The sequence below is a fragment of the Cibotium barometz genome, chromosome 44, assembly GCF_041138505.1.
Source record: "Cibotium barometz isolate CiBa-2024 chromosome 44, ASM4113850v1, whole genome shotgun sequence".
NCBI lineage: Eukaryota > Viridiplantae > Streptophyta > Polypodiopsida > Cyatheales > Cibotiaceae > Cibotium > Cibotium barometz.
In genome coordinates, this window is record NC_141089.1 from 21,355,473 (window position 1) to 21,382,800 (window position 27,328).

Here is a 27,328-nt window from a genome sequence, read left to right on the forward strand (position 1 = left end):
TGACAGGGAGGCCGAGGCAAGCACTTCCAAAAAGCAATGATATAGAAGGAGATGAAGAAGAAGTTGAAAGGGCAATCAAAATGCAAAGATTAAGCTCCATAAGCAATAATACCTTCCGTGTACCATGCCCTATCTATGTCAAGGATGTACCCATGATGATTGAAATGCCCAATACATAAGAAATAATGAAGAATTACCAAAGGGCAATAGTGCATTGCCTCTCCAATTGTTATATAAACACACAAGATTATGTAAAGAATCCTAAGGTGGACAATGGAGAGATGGAGGAAGGAATAGCCCATTGCCGCATGTTTACCAACCACATGTTTTGGAGGAAGGAATAGCCCATTTCTACATGTTTACCAACCACATATATTTGGACCCCAACTAAGTGACTTTCACAGAGAACGTCAAAAGGCCTTGATCCTAGAGCTGAGAAAGATGCTATAAGGAATATTTGAGGCACAAATAAGATTGAGGAGTTCAGACTTCAAGAGTCGGTCCTCATGGAAAAGGTTGAGCTCCTGCAAGTTGCAGGGAAAGCTGTAAGCAAGGCACATGCACAGGCCATCCAGGCTCTTCAAGATGAAATACAAGCAAACAAACAAAGAGATGGAGTTCAGAATTCAAGAGTAAAAGGTTGAGCTCCTCCAAGATGACAGGGAAAAGCTGTAAGCGAGGCACATGCACATGCCATCCAAGCCCTCCGAGATGAAATACAAGCAAACAAGCAAGAGATGGAGTTGACACTTCAAGCGCATCAACAAGTGTGGTCACTCTAGCATGAAGGCAATGCAAGAGGAAGCCACCTCGGTAAGAATGGAGGTTGCACAAGCAATGAAGAAACTAGAAAGAGGTTGGCATAGAGGCTTCAAATGCAAACATATGCAGAGCTGCAAACCGCACGGGCCACCCGAGAAGAAACGATTACTACAGTGGTGAATGAAAAAGATGCCAAAATTGCAGAATTGGAGATGCAAAGCCGCACAAGCAGCCGAACCTGATGAGCTTCTCTGTCGGTAACTCCAAGGGCCCCTCTCATACCTTAAACTTTGTAGTTTTCAAGACTAACCCTCTCTTTGTTATAACATGGCATTGATTTTGTAGCTTTCAAGACTAATCCTCTCTTTGTTATAACATGGCATTGATGTTAGTGAGGACCTAACAAGGGGGGTTGTAGCATTAATATAACAAAATATCGATAGGGATGCTAACCCAACCATCATAATGGCTTATACCTTATTGATTATACAACCATGTTATACCTATACACAATAATGCACCCTACTAAACTTTAGATCTTGGTGTAGGGTGTTATAAGACTCTACCATTCTAGATGACAGGAGGAAATGCTTGAACTCTTCTTACTTGCAATCTTCGAAACGATAATCTCCCTTCATCACTTGCAACATTCAAAATGATAAGCAACAATTTTGATTGCTTCCAGACCCAAGGGTGGTTGGAGGCGTTGTGAGGAGCATTTTGGTGATGCTTGCATGAGGGATCAGAGCCCCAGCAAAAAATCCATAGGTGTGAATATGAGAAGAAGTAGTTGTAGGTAGTCCTTGAATCTTGATAGTCTGGGGTTTGATGGTAGTTGAATGAGTACATGTAGAGAGTGGTGAAAAAGAACGATGGTTGATGATGTCCATGGTGATGATACTTGATCATATACATCTAACACCCACATGGTAAACCTGTTCACATAGCAACAGAGGTCTATTGGGTGTATGAGTCTAAGGGGAGATGGTTTTAGATGATCATAGGGTGTCCATGATGTAGGGATGATGTGTGAATGTATGTAAGATTGTGTTTAAAAAATGTCTCATGGTTGATCATGTGCTTAATGATGATGCACAACCATGTACATCCAATTTCCATGAATAGGTGCTAATCCATTTGGCATTAGGAGGATGTACCATTAGTCGAGGAAGAGCCAAAGAGAAGTGTTAGTTGAGAATGGCAGTTAATGAAATTTCTAATTTAGAGTGCATGCACCTCTGAAGGAGAGGGGAGGAAAAACGATGAGTTTCTTTACACAGAAAGAGAGAGATTGGATTTTTGGATGATCGAAGAAGCTGGAGCAGAGGAATTGGACAGAGGATTCTTGTATTAAAAGATGTCAATGAAGCTAGAGGAGGAAGGTGTGAATTGGATGGCCAAGAAGCTGGATACAGGGCTCAATTGGGATGAACATGTGATTGAGTTAGAGACTGTGTGATAAGGGTGATGAAGGATTTTAATTATCATGGTACTGAGGATCAAAGACCAGAGCAGGGTGAATTAGACTGGTAAAGGACCAGTTGGATTGGATGAGCCTTTGTACCGTGGGGTATTACTCTGTTGGAACTTGGACTTCTCCTCAGATTTCATGGTGATTAAGGTTTGTCTCACTTAGGATTTTGTGGCTTCTGGTTGGGGGTTCACCATTGGATGCCTCTACCTTTATGGTTTCATAGAATTGTGTAGAATTAGGTGTGAATCAGTTGTCACAGCTTTCATCTTGTTTATGAAGGTTTAACAGAGTGTCATTGGTGTCTTAAGCAAATTGTATCTAAGAGATCAAAGCTAGATAAAGCGACGATTTACTGTGTTTCTTGAGTGTTGACTCGATCTCAGTTTTGTAGGACGTTAGAGGCGGGCGCCTGAGAGTATAGGTTTGATCTAGCGTCATCCTCTAGGACAGAGGAAATTTCTGTTAGCTGCCCGCCGGAAGTTGCAGAAAACTCCCTCCAACTTACCACCCAGCCGCTCTCCGCAAGTGTGACTGTTTATAATCCCCCGCAGTGTATCAAGCCCAAATTCCAGGGCTGTGCCAGGCTCCTCTTCCCATCCAGAGCTGCTTTCACTATGGCAAAGAATGGCAAAGGGACGTATAGTAAGGTGACGAATAATACCGGTTCTTGCTTGATTTTTGGTGCCGCCTTGAAAGGGTGAAAAATAGCAACTAGTATCCCTTCTGGAGGGTATTCTTTCTTCTTTTCCTTGAATTTTCCTTATTTTCCTGGCTTTTTTGCTGGGTTCTTGAGCCTTTCTCGAATGAATGACTGTTTTCGTTGGGTTTATGTGTACATTGATCATGAGGAGTGAGTGCCTGATTATACAAGTTTGGTTTCATCAACTCTATGGATTTAATTGGGGTTTAAAGATTAATTGGGTATGCTAATCATAGAGTAGGACTCTAGTTTGTACGACCCATTTGAAGGGGATCATCTGTGTGAACAGGGCTTTTTTATCTTAAGAGTCTCATGTTTCAGTCTGACAAAGACAGGTAGGAGTTACAAAAACTTACTGGATGATCTGCAACTTGAATCAAAGTAGCTTGAGGAACACAAAGTTTTGGACCTAATCAGAGGGATTGTACAAGATCAAAGTTTTGTCTAATTTAGGAACAATTAGTCTCGGTTGTTTAAAGGCTTAGGGGGACAGAGGAACTACAATCTGGGAGATAAGTTAGGAACACTTAACTGGATCAACCCTCTCAGCAACATACCAGTTTGGATTTGAGTAGGGAGGCTGATAAAGGGTAAAAAGTAATCAAGGTGTGAGCCATCATCATAAGGCTTTTCTGAGGATTAAGGAGGATGAAAGTCCATTGATCTAGAGGACTAGTGAAGTGAAAGGGACTGCATCCATCTCTCAAGGGGATAACAACACTTGGTTTGAATTTTTGTTTGATCATCTCACAGAGGATCAGAGGAGATTTGTTGGGTTCTTAGGTGCTTTGTAGTAGCAGGTGATTGGGATCCCCCAGTTTTGGTTTCAGTATATTTCATACTTGTGTTATGTCTGGTGGTGTTATAGAGGCCATCACCCAGAGCCTGGTCCTATAATGGACCCTCTGCCTATTGATATTCATTTGGAAAGGGGTATCTCTATGGAAGTTCCAAGGTTGATGGAATCAAATAGGGCTCAGGATGGATTGCATCAGGAGATCCAGAGACTCACATAACAGATTGGCAATCTTAATCTTACTATCCGCAAGGGGATTCAGAATCAAGTGAGAAGGCCACAAGGGGAGAGACATCCAAGAAATAGATTGGAATAGGTACAGTGCTTCAATTGTGGAGAGAGAAGTCACATAGCACCTCTTTGTCTTCAGCCTAGAAGGGAGCCAGGTGGGATATACCCAGTGATTTAGAGATAGGAAGGGGATATACCTGTGGACCACAAAAATAGGAGAAATGGAAATCAATTACCAATACAAGGTCAGGGTCAGGCTCAGGATCCCTTGGGCAATGTGAACATTTTGGAAGCTTTTCTAGAGGAGATAAATGAGGTTGATGTGATACCCAATAAAGGAACAAGGATGCAAAGGTAAGAATCTGAAATAGCAGATAGGGAAGAAAGAGCCAAGAGGAGATCAGAGAAGGGGAAAGCTCCCATGGATAAGGGTGAATCTAGTAAACAAGGAAAGGTTGGGGCTAGGACAAGGAAGATTGGGATGGGAGATTTTAGCTGGGAGAAGGCCAGGCACAATACAGTTTGTTGGCAGATGTAAAGCACAAAAAGGCTAACATTACCTATGGACAATTGCCTGTTGAATCCCAATGTGAGAAGACAATGGCATAAGCTTGCTAGCATCAAAAGGGTGAAGGTTAGGGTGCCTGAAGCAAGTGTGGTTCAGCAGAGTAAGGTGCCATATGTATTGCATGTGGTAGATGTCTGTGGATCCATGGCAAAAAGATAAGCAAAGTTTGCATTGATGGTGGAGCTTAGGTATGTGTGATTACTAAGGAAGTAGTTCATGCGTTACAAGGAGATCTATGTTTAGTGTGAAAATGGCTAATAGTGCCAGGGTGAAGTGTTTGGGGGTGATGAAGGATTTGGAATTGAATGTGCTTGGCCAAAAAGTGAGGATTTGGAATTGAATGTGCTTGGTCAAAAAGTGAGGATTGATATGCATGTCATGCCAACTAGGGTTGGGGCATACCCTATAATCTTGGGAAGGCCATGGTTGATAGCAATGAAATCAAGGCAAGATTGGTATAGGGGATGTATAGACATGTTTGTTGATAAGCCAAAGGATAAGAGGATTATGTATGACTTGAAAACAAGGAAGATTATGGAGCTTGGAGAGGATCTGGAAGTGGATACAAATGATAACTCTACTTCCTTTGAAAGTTATGATGCCTACTCTTGAGAGTCTAAAGGAGAGGTTAATGATGAGGGTTTGGAACAAAGCTTGTTGAAGATGGAAATGGATATGTGTGGGTTACAAGTGGCTTAGATCAGAGAGAAGGGAAGGGTTGGTAATCTGTTAGGACAGGTTTTCCATGATGAGGGATTTAGTGTTCCAAAGGAGGAGCCGATGGAGATGGTTGATAAGGATTTGGCTATGGAAGAGAAGGAGCAGTATGAGATGCTCTTTGATAAATATCCAAGGTTATTTGCAAAGGATTATACCCAGATGAGAGGGACTTCCAGTGTGGTACATGAAATCAAGTTAAAAGAGGGGATGAAGCCCATGGCACAAAAACTCAGGAGGCTTGGGACTATCCAAAGGAAAGTGCTAGCGTAGAAGTGACAAAACTTCTACATGTTGGGTTCATATACAAAGTTACTGAATGAGATTGGGTATCCCCTATGGTCATAGTTCCTAAAAGGGGAAACAAATGGAGAGTATGTGTTGATTATAAACCTCTAAATTTGTTGCGGTTTGTCCGTCCGTCCCTCTATGGTTAATTGGGGACGCCTAATTACCACTATGTTCGTAGCATGGCACTTGGGTGACTCCGAATATTCCATATGAAGGACATATGAAATTAGGGATGAAGTGGGAGGATGCCGACACTTCTTGAGGGGGGATAGATTGCACCCAATACTATCAAGTGTTTTTATTTCATTTATGGTTTATGCTATCTTACTCATGGTAATAATTAAAGTTTATATTTATAATCCGTATGATAGAAAGTGATGTGTCTCCCCAAAGATCCAAATTCCTATCATCAGTGGTATCAGAGCTTTGGGGGGGGGAGAGAGAGAGAGAAGGTGAAAAAAAAAATGTACAAGAAGAGAAGGATTTTTTTAAAAAAAATCCAAGGCTTTAAAGGGGCTTCAAATTCTTCACGTCGTGACCAAAGGGAGGCTGGAAATACAAGTGCAGGGAAGGCAAAAGGAAGGGCAAAAAAAAGAATTCAAATAAGCCTTAACTAAGCCTAAACTCAAGGCAAAGTACAAGGCTAGTACATAGCTTCTACAAAGTCTACACAAGCCCCCCCTCCCCCCCCCCCCCCCCCCCAAAAAAAAAGCTAACAAGGAGAAAACGTAAAAGCGCGGCGCCAGCCTACCATTGAGCTCTGGAAATCTGCAAATTGCGATGAAAGCCTGATCCACTCCATTGGATGCGTCTAGAATGGTATCTTGTATAAAAGTTGTACCCTGTCTACACACTTTTGTCAAGGATCCAGCGATTTGAATTTGCAATAGTGGTTGTAAGCCTTCAGAAATCCATGGTCTCCATAATTCGCATCTTCTTTTACTCATAAAAATCTTTAAAGATAAGAGGAGATTCATGTGTGAAGCTCTTTTAAGCCAAAACTCCTTTAAAAATTACTCAAATTCATCTGAATTTGGCCCGGCTTCAAACTGAAGAAATTTTCAGCATCCCATGCTTGCTCTAAACGTAGAATTATAGCAAATCAAAGTTTTCAAAATTGGTCACTGTTCACTCTTTCGAAGCTGTACTCAATATTTTTCCACCAAATGACGTTCCGACGCTTCACCACTACTTTTAGATATTTTGGAGATTGTGTTGGATGGCCGCATCAATTTTCTATTTTTCGCGGGGGGGTTTCACGAACTTCACAATTATTATCAAGAGCGGGAACTACTATAGGTATTTATGAATGTTTGCTATTTTTCTTTATTTCTCATCATTTATGACTAGTTTTCCTGCATCCCCCGTCTATTCAAGAACAACTCATTGCTTTGCAAGCACAGTTGGTCAATGAACACACTCATAGAATTGCATTAGAAGACCAATTAAAACATCAAAAACGGCATAGGCATGATATTGAAAGCGAGTGTGACGAGGATTCTATTTGTCGAGCTGTCAAGGCAACTTTAGATGCTCAAACGGCTCTGAAAGAATCTCACATTAGTCGCAAGGCTTTCTCTTTTCAAAATTTTGATGGAAAGAAGGATGCACGCACTATTTTATCTTGGCTTAGTCAGTTTGATGACTATTTTTCGAGAGAGAAATTTTCTGAGAAAGACAAGGTCAAGTGCGCTCTAAATCATTTGATTTAGAATTCCACTTTATGATGGAATGCTACCAAGAATGGGCGACATAAACCTCATACTTGGGTGGATTTCTAGAATTCCGTTTTATGGTGGAATGCTACCAAGAATGGGCGACATAAACCTCATACTTGGGAGGATTTTTAGCATGAAATTAAGAGACACTTTCTACCTCCTCAGTACAAAACCAAAGCCTAGCAACATTGGGACACTCTTAGATAGCCCTCATTCAAATGCAATCCATTGAAAAAGTGCATGAAAGGAATCTTAAAAGGAAGTTTATTTTAAGATTGGATCCAAAGATTAGAGCGGAGGTTAACATGTTTCGTCCTCATATTCTTGCCTCTGCTAAATCTCTTTCTTTGAATTGTGAAAAGAAAAATGGTATGCCCAGGTTCCAATATTAAATCTTACTTCTAAATTCTCGAAAGCTTTGACATCTGCTAGTGGTTTTGATAGGCGTTCTTCATTCAAACGACCTTTTCACAAGGTCAAGATTAAAGAAGCTAGCAATTCAACAACAATAAAGCAAAGATTGACAAACAACAATAATGGAGCAAGTGGAGAACCAAAGAAGACAGATGTTCTAGATTTGGCAAATCAAGATGAAAAAGCGAAGAGTATCCGATGTTACATTTGCCATCAAAAGGGGCACTATGTTGATAGGTGTCTAAGCAACAACAAGAAGCCAATTGCTCAACTTAACATGGTGGATGGCGATGAAGACATTGACACTAGAGATGATGATGATGATCATGTTCATAATGTTATTTCTAAAGCATAAGAGCAATACACTAAACATGCTAATAAGAAAAGAAAGCATATGGTTTTTCAAGTGGGTCAATATGTTTTGCTTCATATTGAAAAGAGACATCTTAAAAGTGTTGAGACTAACCCTGTTGTTAAGTTAGCTCCTCATTTTTAGGGTCCTTTTTAAATTACTCATAAGATTAATGAACTAGCATATAGGCTTTCACTTCCTTCTCATTAGAGAATTCATAATTCTTTCCATATCAATCTTTTGAGACCTTATAGGGGACCACTTCCTACACATCCTGTATATGAGAAAGCACCTAGTCTTGTTAACTAGGTAGAAGAACTATAACTTGAAGCTATTATTGACCATGAGACCACTACCACTCGCGGTACAATGTATAATAGATATCTTTTGACTTTTAAAAATCATCCCCACGAGAATGCTAAATGGATACCTGAGCAGTTTTTTCACGCCTATCCCGACCTCACCCAATTTTACTTTCAAACATGGGTCAGTTGATATGATGCAACAAAGAATAGTTGCTATCCTGGGCAGCAGGGATGTTACGGTTTGTCTGTCCATCCCTATGTGGTTATTAGGGACACCTAATTACCACTATGTTCATAGCATGGCCCATGGGTGATTCTGAATATTCCATGTATAGGATATATGAAATTAGTGATGGCTAGAACTAAGTGTTAGATTTAATGCTTATGTGATGTTGTGTGATTTTAGCATATGTAGCTAATTTGAAATGTGTTTGAATGGACAACCTGTAGGTTGGTGAGATTGATGAGCTAATTTGTAATGTGTAGCTAATGTGTAATGTTTAAATGGACAACCTGTAGGTTAGTGAGATCGATGTGCTTTGTGCTCGTAAACCGGTATGGCTGGGACGTGATGGCAGTGATATGGCATGAGCTATTACCAAGAAGGTTCTCATTTTTGGTATTTTGGCCGTAGTATCTACTACTACGAGATTTTTGCATCATTATTAGTCGCCCACTTTTGTTATAATTGGGCATGGACTTACTGATTTTTCTACACGTAAATTAGCCCTTGGGGTTTTGTATGTATTTTTCCTTTAGTGAATAGGAAGGATTTATCTAAGCTTGTGTTAAAGCAACTCTTGTTTTTGTCAAGGGCAAGCCCATGCATAAGCGTGCAACTATTTTTGTATTTTTATTAATAAAATATAAATACTCAAGAAGTGGGAGGATGCCGACACTTCTTGAGGGAGTATATATTGCACCCAATACTCTCTCAAGTGTTTTTATTTTATTTATCGTTTATGCCATCTTTCTCATGGTAATAATTGAAGTTTATATTTTTAATCCCGATGTATCTCCCCAAGATCCAAATTCCTGTTAAAATGCAGCCATAAGAAGACATCATTATCCCTTACCTTTTCAGGATGAGATCTTGGATTAAATTGCAAGGAGTGAGAGTTATTCTATATGCGATGGATTCAGTGGTTACTTCCAAATCGGGATAGCTCGAGAGGATCAAAGGAAGATAAGCTTCATTGCTCCATGGGGGTGTTTTGTTACAGAGTGATGCCCTTTGGGATCTTGAATGTATATGCAAGCTTTCAGAGTTGGATGGACAAGATACTTGGACCTTATTTGGGTACTTTTCTCATGGTTTTTATGGATAACATATGTGTTTACAGTGACAGGTTGCTTCATGTGAAAAAGCTAGATCTTATATTTCAAAGACTTGATAAGGATGGGGCTCAATTGAATCCAGGTAAGTGTAAGCTGGCAAGAGCAAGGGTAGTGTTGCTTGGGCATGAGGTTAGTGAGAATGGAATAGCCCCTGACCCTTCCAAGGTAGAAACTCTGTAGATGGACAGTCCCAAGACAACCAAGGAGCTCAATAGCTTCATTCAAAAGGTGAGATATCTATCAAGGTCATTATGTATGTTGGCTGAGTATCTCCATCCCTTGTAGAAGGTAAGCCAACAAGATCCCTTTGTTTGGAGTATTGAAGAAGAGATCTTTGACAACATCAATGACCTACTCTCCACCTTGCCCATAATTATGCCACCAGATTGGACACAAACCTTCTATCTGAGTCTTAGTGTGGGTAATGCAATTGGAGCAGTTTTGATGCAAAAGGAATGAAGCAATCATATATGGACTTGTGTATTACATTAGAAGAGCCATGGGGAATGAAAAATCTTGGCATGAGGTGGAACAGTTAATATGGGCACTGGTTTATGCAAAGTCAAAAGACTAAGGAGTTACCTAATATATAGGCCCTTTGTGGTATTAACATCCTGCAGTTTGCTACCCCAACTATTGAGATTTCTAGGAGAAAACCCCAAGATGCAAAGGTGGATCTTGGCCCTACAAGAGTTTGATATGAGCTTCATCAAGGAGGACAGTGTGAGGGCACATATGGCAGATATGTTAACATACACGGAATTGCAGATCAGACCCAAATCAACTCAGTAGTTCCCAGCCATAGTCTACATGAAGAATTGCAGGGTGCTAAGGGGGCCATGTACTTTGATGGAGCCTTCAAAAGGAGTATGAGAAAAGGAGGGGCTGGATATGTATTTCTAGATCCACAGGGAGAAGATGTTTGGTGCGGTTTCCATAAGATACAAGTGAAAAGCAATAATGAGGCTGAGTACAACATCTTGTGTTGGGGGCTAGAGGAGTGTAACAAGAGGAAAATCAAAAGGTTGATTATAAAGGGCGATGAAAAGTCCAAGGAGTTTGGAGAGTGAATAAGGATGAGTTGAAATAGTGGTTCTTCAAGGCCAGGAAGCTACTTGAGAGCTTTCAAGCTGTCCAGATCTCGCATATATCTAGAGAACATAATCAAAGGGCTCATAAGCTGGCTGAGCAAGTTCTGGTTCCAGTTGTGCATGGGATAAAGCTTTAAAAGCCTTTATATCAAGGGAGACTGAAGAGGAGCATGTTCTGCTGATTGGTTTTTCCAAAAGAAATCTGAATGCTTCAAGCAGACAAGTACTGGCTAGAAGGGCTATGAAGTATGTACTGATAGGAGAGCAGCTATATCATAAAGGGTTCATATGGGGTTTTAAGAAAAGTCTTATGTCATGATGAGAAACAGCAGTGTTTGGTCCCATTACATTGAGGGTGGTAAGGTGTGGTGAACCTATGTTTGATGTGCATCAACCTGGTCAGATCCTGGATCAAATTGGCTCTAAACTCTTTGCCCTGATCTGTCACCAACTCCAAGGGAACCCCAAACCTGCAGCAAATCATCTCATATAGAAACTGACTCACTTGCTTTGCATATGCTTTACTGGTTGCCCTTGCCTCTGGCCATATGGTCAAATAGCATATTGCAATGATGATGTACAGCTTCTTATTCTTGGTTCCTGGAAGAGGTCCTATGACATCTACTCCCCATTTCTCAAATTCCCCATAGCTCATAACATGTTGCATGTGCTTTGGCACCAACATCCTTTTTTGAGAGGCTTGGCATCCTGCACAGCTTCTGCACCAATGGGTGATATCCATGTTCATACTTGGCCACATTAGTTGAGCTCCCAAGATCTTCCTTCTGGTGATGTCTACCCCATAGTTTCATCCACAGCCTTCCCCATGACATGCTTTGGTAGAGAGCTTCAATGGGGTTTTACAGAGGCTACTATTCAAGCTTGAGCATCCCAGAGACTGGGATCTATATCTAGACAGAGAATTGTGGGCCTACAAGGTTTCAGAGAAGCATGCAAGAGGGTTTACACCTTTTCATTTGGTTTACGAGGAGGACTAGCAACATAGTGTAGAAAAAGAGGAGCAAGAAAGGAACATATGGGCTGCATGATCTTTTGTTAGACAGAGATAAAGCAGTCAAATGGTATGAGAAGGAAAGTCAAAACAGGATACAAAAGCTCAATAAAATATTGGGAAACAAGGGTTTAACTGAGGGCATATTGGTTTTGAGGTACAATAGTGCTTTGGACATCACTTTTCAGACCAAATTCAGGGTTAGATGGGAAGGACCATATGTGATACATCAAGCATTCTCCAATGGGAGTTAACATCTCAAGGATCTAGATGGAAATCTGCACCGATGAGATTTAACATCTCAAGGATCTAGATGGCAAACAACAGAGGGTTGATGGGTTGAGGCTAAGGCCTTATTATATTAGGATCATGTGAAGTGCACATGATGGTGGAACATTAAAAGTGTTCCACTCTGGAATTGGGGAAATATGTGAGGAGAATTTTGGTGATGCTTGCATGAGGGATCAGATCCCCAACAAAAAATCCATGGTAGGTGTGAATATGAGAAGAAGTAGTTGTAGGTAGTCCCCTCGAATTTTGATAGTCTGGGATTTGATGGTAGTTGACTGAGTACATGTAGAGAGTGGTGAAAATGAGCTATTAATGATGATGTCCATGGTGATGATACCTGATTATTTACGTCTAACACCCATGTGGTAAACCTGTTCACGTAGCAACAGAGGTCTATTGGGTGTATGAGTCCAGGGGAGATGGTTTTAGATGATCATAGGGTGTCCATGATGTAGGGATGATGGGAGATGAGTGAATGTATGTAAGATGGTGTTTAAAAAATGTCTCATGGTTGATTATGTGCTTAATGATGATGCACAGCCATGTACATCCAATTTCCATGAATAGGTGCTAATCCACTTGGCATTAGGAGGATGTACCATTAGTCGAGGAAGAGCCAAAGAGAAGTGTTAGTTGAGAATGGCAGTTAGTGAAGTTTCTAATTTAGAGTGCATGCACCTCTGAAGGAGAGGGGAGGAAAAACGACAAGTTTTTTTTACAAAAAAAGAGAGAGATTGGATTTTTGGATGATCAGAGAAGCTGTAGCAGAGGGGTATTGACAGACGATTCCTGTATTAGATGATGTGAATGAAGCTAGAGGAGGAAGGTATGAATTGGATGGCCAAGAAACTGGATACAGGGCTCAATTGGGATGAACATGTGATTGAGTCAGAGATTGTGTGAGAAGGGTGATGAAAGATTTTGATTATCATGGTACTGAGAATCAAAGACCAGAGCAGGGTGAATTAGATTGGTAAAGGACCAGTTGGATTGGATGAGCCTTTGTACCTTGGGGTATTACTCTTTTGGAACTTGGCCTTCTCCTCAAATTTCATGGTGATTGAGGTTTGTCTCACTTAGGAGTTTGTGGCTTCCGGTTGGGGATTCACCTCTACCTTTATGCTTTCATAGAATTGTGTAGAACTAGTGTGAAATCAGTTGTTATAGCTTTCATCTTGTTTATGAAGGTTCAATGAAAGTAAATTTGTTTCTAAATCTGTCAATAACAGAGTGTCAGTGGTGTCTTAAGCAAATTGTATCTGAGAGATTAAAGCTAGAGCAGGCGGCGATTTACTGTGTTTCTTGAGTGTTGGGTTTATGCGTAAATTGATCATGAGGAGTGAGTGCTTGATTATACAAGTTTGATTTCATCAACTGTATGGATTTAATTGGGGTTCAGAGATTAAATTGAGTATGCTAATCATAGAGTAGGTCTCTAGTTTGTACGACCCATTTGAAGGGGATCATCTGTGTGAACAGGGGTTTTTTATCTTAAGAGTCTCGTGTTTCAGTCTGACAAAGATAGGTAGGAGTTACAAAAACTTACTGGATGATCTGCAACTTGAATAAAAGTAGCTTGAGGAACACAAAGTTTTGGGGATTGTACGAGATCAGAGTTTGTCTAATTTGGGAACAATTAGTTTGGGTTGTTCAAAGGCTTAATGGGAGAGAGGAACTACAATCTGGGAGACAAGTGAGGAACACTTAACTGGATCAACCCTCTCAGCAACATAACAATTTGGATTTGAGTAGGGAGGCTGATAAAGGATCAAAAGTAATCAAGGTGTGAGCCATCATCATAAGGCTTTTCTGAGGTTTAAGGAGGATGAAAGTCCATTAATCTAGAGGACTAGTGAAGTGCAAGGGACTACATCCATCTCTTCAAGGGGATAACAACACTTGGTTTGAATTTTTGTTTAATCATCAGAGGATCAAAGGAGATTTGTTGGGTTCTTAGGTGCTTTGTAGCGTAGGTGATTTGGGAACCCCCTGTTCTGGTTTCAGTATATTTCACTCGTGTGGTGGTCTAGTGGTGGTATAGAGGCCGTCTGGTTTCAGTATATTTCACTCGTGTGGTGGTCTAGTGGTGGTATAGAGGCCGTCACCCAGAGCCCTCACAGCATATGATACCCATAAGTACATGATGTTACGACATGACAATAACTTATATCATCCACATGGTTGGAAGCGTATGATACACCTACGTACATGTTACTACATGATAGCGTCTTATATCATCCACATGAAATAATCTATAAACATCTAGAGGCCATGTTAATATCAGTGCTTAATGATTTCAATATCAAGCATATAGAATATCCTTCTGGAGTATATCAAATTGATATGGAGGGAATCAATCAATTCATGAGCACAAAACCAAGCCTCCACCACCACCTACAGAAGAGGAGAGTAGTTCTAATATATAGCATTTTACATATCCAATGAACCGCCTCTTAACTTCTAGATTGTTGATATCACATCTCCATCCCCTACTGAGAGTATTCATTTTAAAACTCCCATTGTGATACTCTCGTCCCCGAGGAGTTATCGACAAAAAGAAGCCTAGTGCGGACACTTCAATTGAGGTAATAGCCACAGCTTTACAAGATAAACCTAATCTTTATGATTCTAATAATGTTTTGCAAGTAGTGCCTGTGGCCAAATATGAAGAGATGATCCGCATTGGAAATCTACACCTAAAGCCAAAGATTTTATTCAAAGTTTTGATGCAAAGCATGCCTTCCAACCCCACAACAAGGCTCGAAGTTTTGGGAATATAGCAAGACTAACAGAAAGAATTCTTAACCATATAGGGAGTTGTACAGTTATACAACTCCATATATGCAAGTGGACCCAATATGCATGCCAATGCGAAGAAGATTCACCCCCATCGTCCACAGCCTTTGCACAAGAGAAAAAGAGGGAAATGATGGTATTTACCTTATAATTCCAAGGACCGTGACTACCCGTATATACCGAGGGTATAACTGTAACTCTTTACTAACAGTATATACGAGTAAATCTAAGACCTTGAAATTATAAGCAAAAATGCTATCCAGATGATGAATTCGAATGTGGTTGATATGATTTTAAAATTCTGGTTGAGAACTGATGAGTTGATTTGGATTCTGATTGAAAAATGATGATTCCTGAATTTTGGTTGAAAAGCGACAAGCTCAGCAAAACCACAATGAGGATGAATGGGACGAGTCCCTGTTGGAATGACGATAATGACTTCAGCAAATCACTATGACATTAGTGGATTGTGCTAAAAGATTGCTACTGTTAACACTTGACCCAGTGGATCAAGTTAAGGGATGACAAATTAAAAACCTGTATAACTGAAATTCTTGTGGAAGAATGTTCAGATGGAATTTTCGATCTAATGGACCATTATTATGTTAAGGATATGAATGATATGATCTGAATGAATTGTTATCTGATGATGAGTTCTATATAAGGGATCTTTATCCCATGATTCTGTTGGGTTGACCAGACTATAAGGAACCCTAGAATCAGTTGGATCTTAAGGGAAAGAGTTGTCCTCTAGTTTGTGAGATAAGGACATCTCGCATTTTTTAAGTGGGATAGGATGTAAGATTCTTCCCTCTAGCTTTTGAGGTACAGGTGTAAGAACCTCCCCTTCTGATCTTATAATTATCCCCCTCTCTAAAATAAAAGAAAGATCCTGTTTTACCCTGTTTTGGTCTAGAGAGAGAAAATATCTAGAGAGAGGTAATCCAAAATTGAGATATTTTTGGATATAAAAATCCTCCTAGTGTCTAAAATGGTTTCCCCTAAAATAGAAATTCAAAAAGAACTTTCCAATGTGCAATTGGAATCAATTGAAAATAGGTATAAAGGACCTTAGCCTAAGGGTCTAGATTTTCAGAAATTTTTGGATTATGGTCCAATTAAGATTTCTATGGGTCGATAAGATCAATCCACGTGTGGGGAGGAGATAAATCCAATTTATAAAAGAAAGATATCCAAAAATGAGTAAATGCCCACATAAGATGAAGAGTTGACTGAGTACAAGGTTTATTAGTAAAAAACTATGAATATTACTTAAAAAATGAGATATTTGGGTATAATGATACATCTTTGATACCTTGGTAAGGAGAAGGGGGCACTTCAAGGAGGCGCCTATTTCACATGTGTGGAGGAGTTTTAAACTAAAAAATAATAAGATATTTTTCTCTCTCCTCTCTCTTGGATCAAACCAAATCAAAAAGGGAGCCAAACTGGTCTAAATCTTGTCCAAATTCAGTCAAACTAAACCTGGAAAATTCTAGAAACTAGTTGGACTTGGTTAGAGGCCTCCCTCACCTATAAATAGATCCTTAGCCCTTTGTAAAAAAATATGTGAACTATACCATGCCAGTATTATACTAAAATAATGATATTTTTTATTATCCTCTAAAAATCCTCTATAATTTGGAGAGAATGGAGTTTCTCTCTCTCTTCAACCTTCTTTGGAGTCTTCATCAACATACTAAATCAATTGATTGGTTGGGAGGCCTCTCCTTAGACTAAAGAATCAAGCAAAATAAGAGGTACAGTGTGATTTATGGTCTTTTTCTTAATCTCTAAATGATTCTCACTTCTCAATCCCTCTCAAGCTTGAGAAGTATTCAATTGAATGGCTCTTTAATGCAATTGAAACTCTCTAATGGATTTTAGTGATTAAACACATAAAGTTTTCATTTATGCTTAAATTAAAATATTTTTTTAAAGCATATCTCTCTCTTCCCCAAAGAATGGTCATTCTTATGACTTATTCTATATTCAATTAATGCTTCTCATGGAGAAATTCTCTATTCACAAATCAAACTCTAGGCTTGTGAAGCTAGAGGTTTAAGAAAATGGTTTTTATACTTATATGCTTGAAAAATATGGTAATATTATGGGATGAATCCATAAATTGGATTTAATGCTAAAAGATAGTTATACTATCATAATTATTTTACTATGTCTTATTCTTTTCATAAAAATTAAAAATTGTCAGTAATAGCAGCGGAACTATGGTAAAATTTTTAAGAAATTGATGCATAATTCATTCTTATGCATAACGTGAAAAGAGGAGTTCCTATCATATTCTAGGATTGAATATCCTAGGTTAAAAGAATGGTTTTTGTCACATTCAATGGAAAACTAATTTTGAAGTTTGTGTAATTAAATAATTAAGAAATGAGAAAATTATGTTAATTATATTTAATGATAAAAGAGGAATTTCTATGACAATTGGAATTCAATCATTTAGATGGGAAAAAGAGAAATTCTTAGCATATTAGAATTATTGGATATTTTATCTAAATTCAAAGATGAATTTTACATAAATTTATTTTATCTATGAGAAATATTTAAATGGTAAAAGAGGAATTTCTATGACAATTGAAATTCAATCATTTAGATGGGAAAAGAGAATTTTCTAGCATATTGGAATTATTGGATATTTTATTTAAATTCAAAGATGAATTTTAGATAAATTTATTTTATCAATGATAAATATTTAAATGGTAAAAGAGGAATCTTTATGACATTTAGAATTCAATCATTTAAATGGAAAAAGAGAAATTCTTAGCATATTGAATTAATGGATATTTTTGATGAATTTATTTTATGAGAAATATTTAATGATAAAAGAAGAATTCCCATGATATTGGAATGCAAATAATCAAATGCAAAAAGAGGAATTCCCATGATAATTGAGATCCAAGAAATTAAATAAGAAAAAGAGAAATTTTTAGTATAATTCAATTTATGATTATTTATCAAAAGTGAAAATATGGGTAGAATTGATTTTTGTAAATCCCATGAATTCTTCTATTCCAAAAGAGGAATATTGAATATAATTGATTTCAAAAATTGAGAAAGAATATGAAAATAGTCGTTGAGAAAAAGAACCTTTATCTAGGCCAAGCAATTGGCAGAAATTTAGAAAAAGTTTCATTATCGGTATCAAAGTAGTAAAAACTACTAAATAGGAATAGGATGTAAATGGATGTAATAAGATGTAAATGGGATGCGATAAGATGTGAATGGATGTGATAAGATGTAAATGGGATACGATAGGATGTGAATGGATGTAATAAGATGTAAATAGGATGCGATAGGATGAGAATGGATGTAATAAGATGAAAATAAGATGCGATAAGATGTGAATGGGATGTGATAGGATGTGGTGTGATGAAAATGAATGGGGATGAGATGTGAAGTAAATGGATGTGGATGAGAATGATGAGATGAGAATGAGATGAGAGGATATGTGAAAGGGTGAGATGGAAAGTACATGGATGTGGATGTGGATGTGAAATAATGGATGTGCATGTGTATGTGAAAGAATGGATGTGGATGTGTATGTGAAAGGATGTGATGTGATATAAAGGGATGTGGATGTGTGTGAAAGAATGGATGTGGATGTGGATATGTATGGATAGATGTGGGTAGTCGTACATGTGAACGATTGGATGGATGTGGATGAATGAGATGAGATGTGTATGAATGAGACATGATGTGGATAGATGTGATGTGATGTAATGTGGATAGAATGTATAGGATGGGATGGTTGATGAGAATGAATGTGATGGATATGAATGAATGTGATGTGATGGATATAAATGGATGTGATGTAAATAAATGTGATGGACGTGAATAGATGTGATGTGGTGTCAATCGGGATGTGAATGAATAAGATGTGATGTCATGTGAATCAGGATGTGAATGGATGAGATGTGATGTGATGTGAATCGAGATGTGAATGAATGAGATGTGATATGAGGTGAATGGTAAACTACACAGGGTGGTGTTGAGCTTGGAGACCTTAAGGGTTACAAGCTCAGCCATCAAAAAGATCCTCACCACACATTGAGGTGAGTGGTTCCCTTTTTGGTATCTCTTAGCCTTAACATTTTTGGCTTTATCATTTGTTTTTATCTTATCTACAATTTACCCATTGCTCACACTCTTGAATAGTGGATGACATGAATGAGAGTGGGATTTGATGGAGATTTATGTGAAAATGTTGTGAGTTTTGTTTTCTTTTTGTTCTTTGTTATGTGTTAACATAGAGCTTAGATGCTTTTTTGCATGTTATCTAGGTTTTTTTATAGTATTTGATTACATTAGCATGTTAGCATTCATACTAGTAGCTTAATCAACAAAAAAATCATTAAAAACAAAACAAAACAAAACTCTTGATTTTTGCTAATTTTTATTGACACACTAGTTTTTTTATTAGTGAAGTCAAGAGACAAAAATCATAAAAAAAATTAGTGTTTAGAGGGTATATTGGGCTCCATTAAACACATATTCATGATCTTCATGCTTAGTAGACCCATACACGACAAGTTAAAACATCAAAAACTTCCCAAAAATCTAAATTTCTTTTTTTCTTTTTGCAAAATCACATTTTTGGGTAAAACTTGACTTCATAATCACGACTGTCATTATGTAGTCACAGTTAATCCTCTGATTATTTTCCCAAGATTCTTGCCTCAATTTTTGGGATTATGAGGCCAAAAATAGTAAACCTTGTCTTGAAAGATGATAGAGTTTCTCATAAAATCACACATTTTTTGAGAAAAAAATACTCAATTTGCAATAAAATAGTAATGTCCACAAAATTGGTTACAATGAGAGGTCTTATGCCTCTCGTGTTAAATCTTTGACTTTCTCCAGAGAAGAATTTTTTTGGCTATCCCCATAAACAAGAACTTCCACATCCTCCATGCTTAGGCTATCCACGCGACGTTGACTACGATTTGCTTTCTTCCCTTTTTATTTACTCAAATCATCTCTGGATAATATTTTCCTAATAATGCATCATCTCCATTGACCTTGTACCAATGGACCTCAATTGAGCTTACTTTTCCATTTTCCTCAAGGACTTTAAGTACCTTTGCCAACCAAAAAGGACATCCGCTTTAATCATCTGTTGCTAACACTGCAATCATTGCACCTACAGTGAGCTCCTCAATATTTCCTTCCCACATTTCCTTCTCTTATTATACAGCTGTCGTTGACTAGTCCTTCTAGCACCAACATACGCTTCGCGAGTCTCCCCATGCACCAATGTTTGCAATTCTTCAGGGGCAATTCTGTTTGTTGATTTGGCATTTGAATATTATCATCACACGATCTTCAAGTTCTTGTACTCTCCAAAGAAAGGGCTCCAGATTCATCAGTGATCTTGAATTGCTTTGAACTTCCTCAATCAAGATTTCTTGCTCATGAAAAAATGTATTCCACCATCTAAGTGAGCAAGCTGGAAAATACACATATGCTAATTGTATGGTCTCTTTAATTTCTATCAAACATTGCTGCTGATAATTGATGGCTCACTTTTCTTTTTGAAATTTTGCTGCTTCAATGCTTGATGCCAAAAGCATTTTGCTGCCTGAAGAATTTGTCGTTCTGAGACACTGAGTAAAAACTTCAAACCATCCTGAGGATGCCATGCCTCTCAGTTAGAGTACTTCTTACACCACAAATGTGTTTCAGCTTCTTTTTCTTTTATTTTGAATTGATGTTGGAAACTATGGTCATTAAGCTGAGCGAATGCAGGGCTTGCAAAATCTTCACCTGTTTGCAAACTCTCTAAAATCATAGGTGCCTTTCAAAACATGAATTTCTGGCGCAGCATCAAATGCTTCTTTAAGAATTGTGCACACCTCTGGAAGGTCAAATGCACTTTTCTTAGCAAGTTTGACTGAAAACCTGCTAAACATTGATCAATTTGATCATGAATGTGACACACCAACAAAAATCCAAGTTTGACCTTTTGCTGTACCAACATACTCAAATAAGCAAGCACTATTTGATTTTTGTTTTCCCTTGCCGTATTATGTAGCTGCACATAAAGTGTGCCAGGTAATTCTCCTTGCCATTCACTTACTATTTTTTGAATTATGGTGATGGTCAAGTTACGGTCATTGTGTAAATTTGGAAAGTTTATAAAAACTTTTGACGTCATGATGCCGTTAAACATGAGGGCTCCAACAACGTGTAGTTGTATGAAATTCTCTTCCTTCAAATTCTTTGGAGCACGCATAAAATGGGGTATCAACATGTAGTTGTATGAAATTCTCTTCCTTCAAATTCTTTGGAGCACGCATAAAATGGGGTATCAATGCCTTTTTTTGATCCATTCCATCTATGACTAATCCCAAATACATTTCTTTCTGCTCAAGGCACTTCTTTCGATGCTTTGCTAGCTTTTGATGCTCTTTACTTTGTTGTTCTCATCGACGATGAGCTTTAAGTGCTTGTAGAATAAGACCTGAAAACTCAAAACAATGTAAATCTAGTTTAAATTATACCACTTGGAATTCTCATTCATAAATTAAAACGTACAAAAAACACAAATCAAACATACCTTTTTCTTCAATGTCTTTTTGCAACATCTCTTTTGGCTTTGAGCTCTGCACAAATTTGACAAACCCCCATTCTAGTTTTCTTGGGAATTTTCACATCAGCAAAATATTGTCTCCAAACTCTAAGAAATAAAGTTAATGAAAGAAATGACATGTTCCTTCCTTTCAATGTTTCCACATAGAGGTTGTAAACTTCTCCCTTTATAAAATTATCAGGCAAATGGGTGAATTTTGAATTTGGTATGCGCTCACCATTGTAAGTGACAAATCATTCCATCCAGCTCTTGAGAAAACACAGCTGAGGAGTGTCACGTGTACTAAATGAGTACCGTGAATCTTCTTCCACCCGTTTTGCAACCGCTTTAAGATCTTTTGCATCCGCTAATTGCTTAAACAAAACACTTGAAGAAAACACTTTCAACACACAATCGTGCCGAAAACTGTATATTTTATCTTCTCTCCAGACCTTAATAAAAAACCATGTAATGCTGTATTCTGTTGAGCACGTTTTAAAGCAAAGAAGTTTTCACGTTCCTGCTTAATTCTTTTGAATCCGTGTCCTCAAGTAGTTTTTTTTACAACAATACACCCTACATGCCTCTCTCAATGCATTGCGATGCAAAAACTTATCTTTTCTTCTCAAGGGAGCGGTTGTCTCCATAGGAATAGGCTGAACTAATGATGGAGAAACTGGAACATCGGTATTAGAATTTGATAAATTAGCAAATAGTGAGCTTGTAACATCATAGTTGTCTGAAGAGAATGCCATCCTAGCAGATATAAAGGCATTCAAGGACTGGAATCAGGGTGAAAGGAAAGTCATGTATTGGCTTTCAATCAGTGTCACAGACATGATGATACAAAACATACAGGACGCCAACACTCTAGCAGTTGTGTGGCAGAATCTAGTGTAGATATTCCAAACCAACACAAAGGTGAGGAAATTGCATCTAAAACAAGAGCTACATACTGTGGAAAAGAAAAGCATGTCTATTAACAATGACCAATGAATATGCTTTAAAGATCAAGGGCATTGTTGAAGCCCTTGGGTCTATCAATGTATATTGATGGGGAAGATGATGATTTAGTGAGTGTCTGCGTGAATGGGCTTGGTAAAGAGTATAAGCCATTCAAGACCTCCATTGTGCAGTCAGGGAGAATGTTCCCAACTTTCGGGACTTAGTGTTTATGTTGATCATAGAAGAAAACTCACTTGGTGAGGACTCTTCTTCACATAGTGAGAACATATGAAAATAGGCCTTCTACTCCAATTTAGGTAGAGGTAGAGCTAGAGGTGGTGGTTGAGGCCAAGGTGGTGGCTGACAAGGAAACTAGATTTCTAGACAACAACCCCCCAATGATTCACACGTAGCAACAATCATACACAGGTGGAAGAGGCTAGTCTAGAGGCAAGGGGAGCCAAAGAGGCCGAGATGGTTGGCAAAGAAATTAGAGTGCATTATAGTATAGAGTGCCATTATTGTGGCAAACTAGGGCACATGGTAAAGGACTACTTTAAAAAGTAGAATGACATTAAAAGTGGAAAGTTGTAGAGCAAGGCAACATCTATTAAATAGGGTACTGATGACAGAAGTGAGCAGTTGTTTGTGATGCAACACATGCTCAATTCCACAACATAAGATGTGTTAGGATCTCAAGATATATGGTATGTGTATTTTGGCGCCTCTAACCACATAACTAGTCATGGTGAGTGGTTTAGAGACATGCAAAAAATAGAAAAAAACAGGGTGAGACCCGATCCACCTTTGTCATTTAGCCTAGTCAGGGTGCTAGCGTGTCTCTTGAGCATGCGGTTGGTGCTCCGCTCCATCATCTAGGTTGAGAGCATGCTGAGATCTGAGATATACGCCTCCATTTCGTAATCCTCTCGTTTTCCTTGCTTCAAGTATTCCTCCACTTTGTTGTATTTTTGTTGTTTTGCAGGCCGTGTAGAAGGCCCTTTTCTAGCTCATGGACGGCCTAGCTGTGGTGTCCATGTCTTGTAGCTAGAGTAGAAGCGGCTTGAAGGAATCTTCTTCTTTTTTTTCGTCCTCCCGCTCCATCATCTAGGCTGAGAGCATAATGAGATCTGAGATATATGCCTCCATTTTGTAATCCTCTCGTTTACCTTGCTTCAAGTATTCCTCCACTTTGTTGTATTTTGGTTGTTTTGTAGGCAGTGTAGAAGGCCCTTTTCTAGCTCATGGATGACCACCTGCCTAGATGTGGTGTCCATGTCTTGTAGCTAGAGTAAAAGTGGCTTGAAGGAATCTTCTTCTTTTTTCTCTTCCGCCTGCTTTTACTACTTTGCTACCATGTCCACCTTCTCACTTACTTGAATACTCTATGTTTGTGCATGCTTTTTGAATGAATATGGTTCAATCGAGGCTCGTTTTTATACTTGGACAATCAGATCTTCCAACTCGAACGGGCCATTGGAATCCTGAGGAGGTACCATTTGGGCTTATTATTGTGGTAGATGCATGTTTTCTTATTGGCCTTGTACTATGGTGGAGACTTCCTCTCTACGGTACTTTCCTACCCCTCTACATGAGTTGAGGTTGATGGGGGTGGTGAAACCGATATTGGGTGTCAAGGGGTGGTCTTTACTCTCTTCTTCTTTTCCTGTTCTAGGGAGCCCAAGCCAAGCCAAGCTTTGCCATCAACTCCTTTGTCTCCGCTATCACTTTTGAATGTTCTGCCAATCCCTTCCTTAATTCCTTCTTATCTAGGGGAAGCTCTTTAGGCTCTTGGGGGTGGCTCTTTGGGGGATCCCAGCACCCTATCTTAGCACACCTATGTGAGGATATAAGGGTTGGCTACTTTATTCCCATGCATGCTTAAGTAGTGAGGGAAGTCCCTGTGGAGCATGCTCGCCCAATCATCCTTCTTGCCTCTATGCAATTTGTAAACTTTGTACATGTTAACCTTGTTGTATCTGTCTGTTGTCTTAACTTGCATAATATATATACACTATATCATGCAAGGATAGATCACCATATGGGATAATCAGCGCTCTCTCTCTAACCACAACCATGTAGCACTAGGCACACAACCAATACCCCCACTTAACGGCAGCCTGCTGCTTGGCGATACCCAAAGGCTTTGACAACACTAGGCTTAGAGGTACCCGGCAACAAGAGTGATGCTACCCAATGCTATGCAGATGATAGTTACACCCAAACACCAACGAATTGTCCACACATACAGTCATACACGCTTTTAGCGCCAACCACCAGAGAGGAGCACAATAGCAACTAGCATGCAGCACATGGCATAGGCTGTGATACCACTGTTAGATTAGAGAACCACTGTGCATAGTGGGCTATCGTAGTTGCAGTAGTATGGCACCCATGGTGAGAGTGTCCACAACATGAGATGAGAAAGAGATATAGAGAGAAAGAGACATGTAATGATTAGAATAGAAATGATTGATTAGATTGCTTGGTTGAAAGGGAGATATACATGGGTTTAAATGGAAGAGGTGAGAGGATGTGATGTGGTGGAGAGTGAATGGAAAGATGTGAGTGTAAGATGGCCACATAGCCATGTCCACATAAAGTGTATGGCTAGAAATAAGAGGTGCTAAGAGGAGTTTCAAACGGGATGCATACACGGGGTAGAGAGGGTTCACAACAACAAGGCTCCGAAATTGATGCCACCCTGTAGGCTTTCTTTAACTTTGGATCCTTGAGGAAAGAGAATTTGGCTCCATTGTTGTTTACCTTGTTGGTAGGGCATATATCTAAGAAACCAAGCTTCTTGGAGAAGCATGTGGGCTTGGTACCAAAGGGTAGCCAGAGGACGTCCGTGATGAGCTTTTCTGTGATTAAGATGGCCTTCTTGGATCCATCAGTGCTGGCGGGGTGACCGTGTCTCTCTTTTGAGCCTTGCTAGTATGAAGCCATAAATTCTGCATAGAGTTTGGTATTCACCTTACATTGCACTGCTTCTGCCAGACTTCCATGCCTTGTTTGATTTAGCTTCTCCTTGACCTCTTCGTTATTCACTAGCTGTATATAGGGAGGAGAATGATATTGAAAGTAGACCTTCTTCTTTTCCACTGTCTTGGTGTGGCTGAGTATATGGCCTTGGCACTAATCCATGAGAGGTCTGAGATAGCTTGTCTTCTGGTGGGGACCGGCTTTGCCTTTCCCTTGGACCTCTTCTTGGGTGTTCTGTCATCTCCTTCCAAGGACAGTGGTGACCGAGTGTTCATACACAATGGGTCAGGTTTGACATTCTTGCGCGCCACGATACTAAAACATAGAGAGCTTTATCAGCCCATTGATTAGCAAGATAATTATTTTCCTTTGTTAGAGTTTATGTGTTGGGTTAGACTATGAATGTTAGCACATAACTATTCAGGGCATTAGAGGATGAATTCCCCATTTGAGGATCACGGTCGTGGTGCAGTCATGGCGTGAGGAGAATCCTTAGTGGTTTTTTTGTAGTGATCTACGGTATTTTATAATGATGTAGGATGATTCTCAAACTTAAAAGTATTGATAATTGAATTGTTAAAAGTATTGCTTTTATTATTATTAGAAAGGTTTATTAGTGGAGTGTGTGAACTTTGTATTTAGTTGTATGGATATGTGAATGAAAAAGAGAATGTTGATTATGGTTGTGTGACTTCATACCAACTCTATAGGTCTAGTGGCGGTAGTGCAGAGGACTAGACCCATGGGATTAGGGAGGGCAGGTTGAGTTTATTGAACATGTCTAAGTTATAAAGGATTAAACATTGGAAAGTGGGTGATTGGGTGGACTTGAGATTACAGATGCTTTCCAAAACTATTTTGACAGTAAATACTTGGGAAAAACATGAATTAGGATTTAGCGGTTTATGGTGGAATGTTTTCCTTCATAATCAAGGAGTTAGTCCATTGGGGAGCTGTTGATGAGCCCTACTTATATGAATTATGAAGGAAGTACTTACTTGGAGGAATCATGTTCAATTCCTTGTGTAAGGATTATTCTAGTTCAGCTATACGTGAAAAATGCTAGATAGTTGAACATCAGGATATTGATACATGAGTACCTGATTGAGATACTCTACCCTTAGATTAGTCTTTCGCTTGTAGATTTACAGAGTTATTAAAGGGTAGGGGTCTCACATTTGGTATCAGATGGCTCGGTATACGACTAGACCATACCTCTTTGGGATCCCCATACTAACTCATGAGTAGGATATGATAAGCTTTGCATTTCAACATTCCTTGTCTACTCTTGCTTGACATTTTTAGGAGCTTTAATTTCCCACTTGTGTTCTCAAGAGATAGCGATGATACTATAGACACATGTTTAGAGCTATAATTAGAAGTGAGATGTGGGTAGAAAACATCTCGCTTTTGTGGTGATTTTGATATCCATTGGCGTAGTCTTGGAGTTAACACCCTATGGACCTCTAAGGCATGATCTTAGAGTCTAGCGTAGAGCTTATAAGATTATTAGCTATTATATTCCTCCACATAGGATTATTGTGCCTTCATGTATCTTGCAATAGGACTTATCATGGAATGTCTACACATGCATACGTGCAATCTATATGAGCTTCTTATAGTCAGATTGATCCTTGTACAAAAACAAACATTGATATAATAAACACTTGATGCTTTCTCTTTCTTTTGTTTGCTTGTTGCTTTTTATCATAATGTTAAGAGTCTAGGGTTATTTCTCACACACAATTCTAACTAAGGATGATAACATTGAGTGTGAATTTCAAGTTACCCCTATGGAGCTAGAAGAGGTTGTCCTGGGTGGTGATTGGTTGGTCGACACCTGGTACTCCATTGATAGAAGTAAGCAAATTCTTCGCTTAGAGACCCCTAAAAGATCCTTCACATTGCTCAGAACCTAAGACTCTAGAATCAGAACCATTCCCATGGATT

At 38.9% G+C, this 27,328-nt stretch overlaps 1 long non-coding RNA gene across 1 annotated transcript; it reads left to right on the top strand.

Moving 5' to 3' along the window:
- Positions 1-291: 291 nt before the first annotated feature.
- On the top strand, positions 292-9,328 carry LOC147613072 (uncharacterized). The gene is made up of 2 exons (XR_015263355.1): positions 292-1,019; positions 8,848-9,328. It is a non-coding gene; the product is annotated as an uncharacterized LOC147613072 (long non-coding RNA).
- Positions 9,329-27,328: the final 18,000 nt, after the last annotated feature.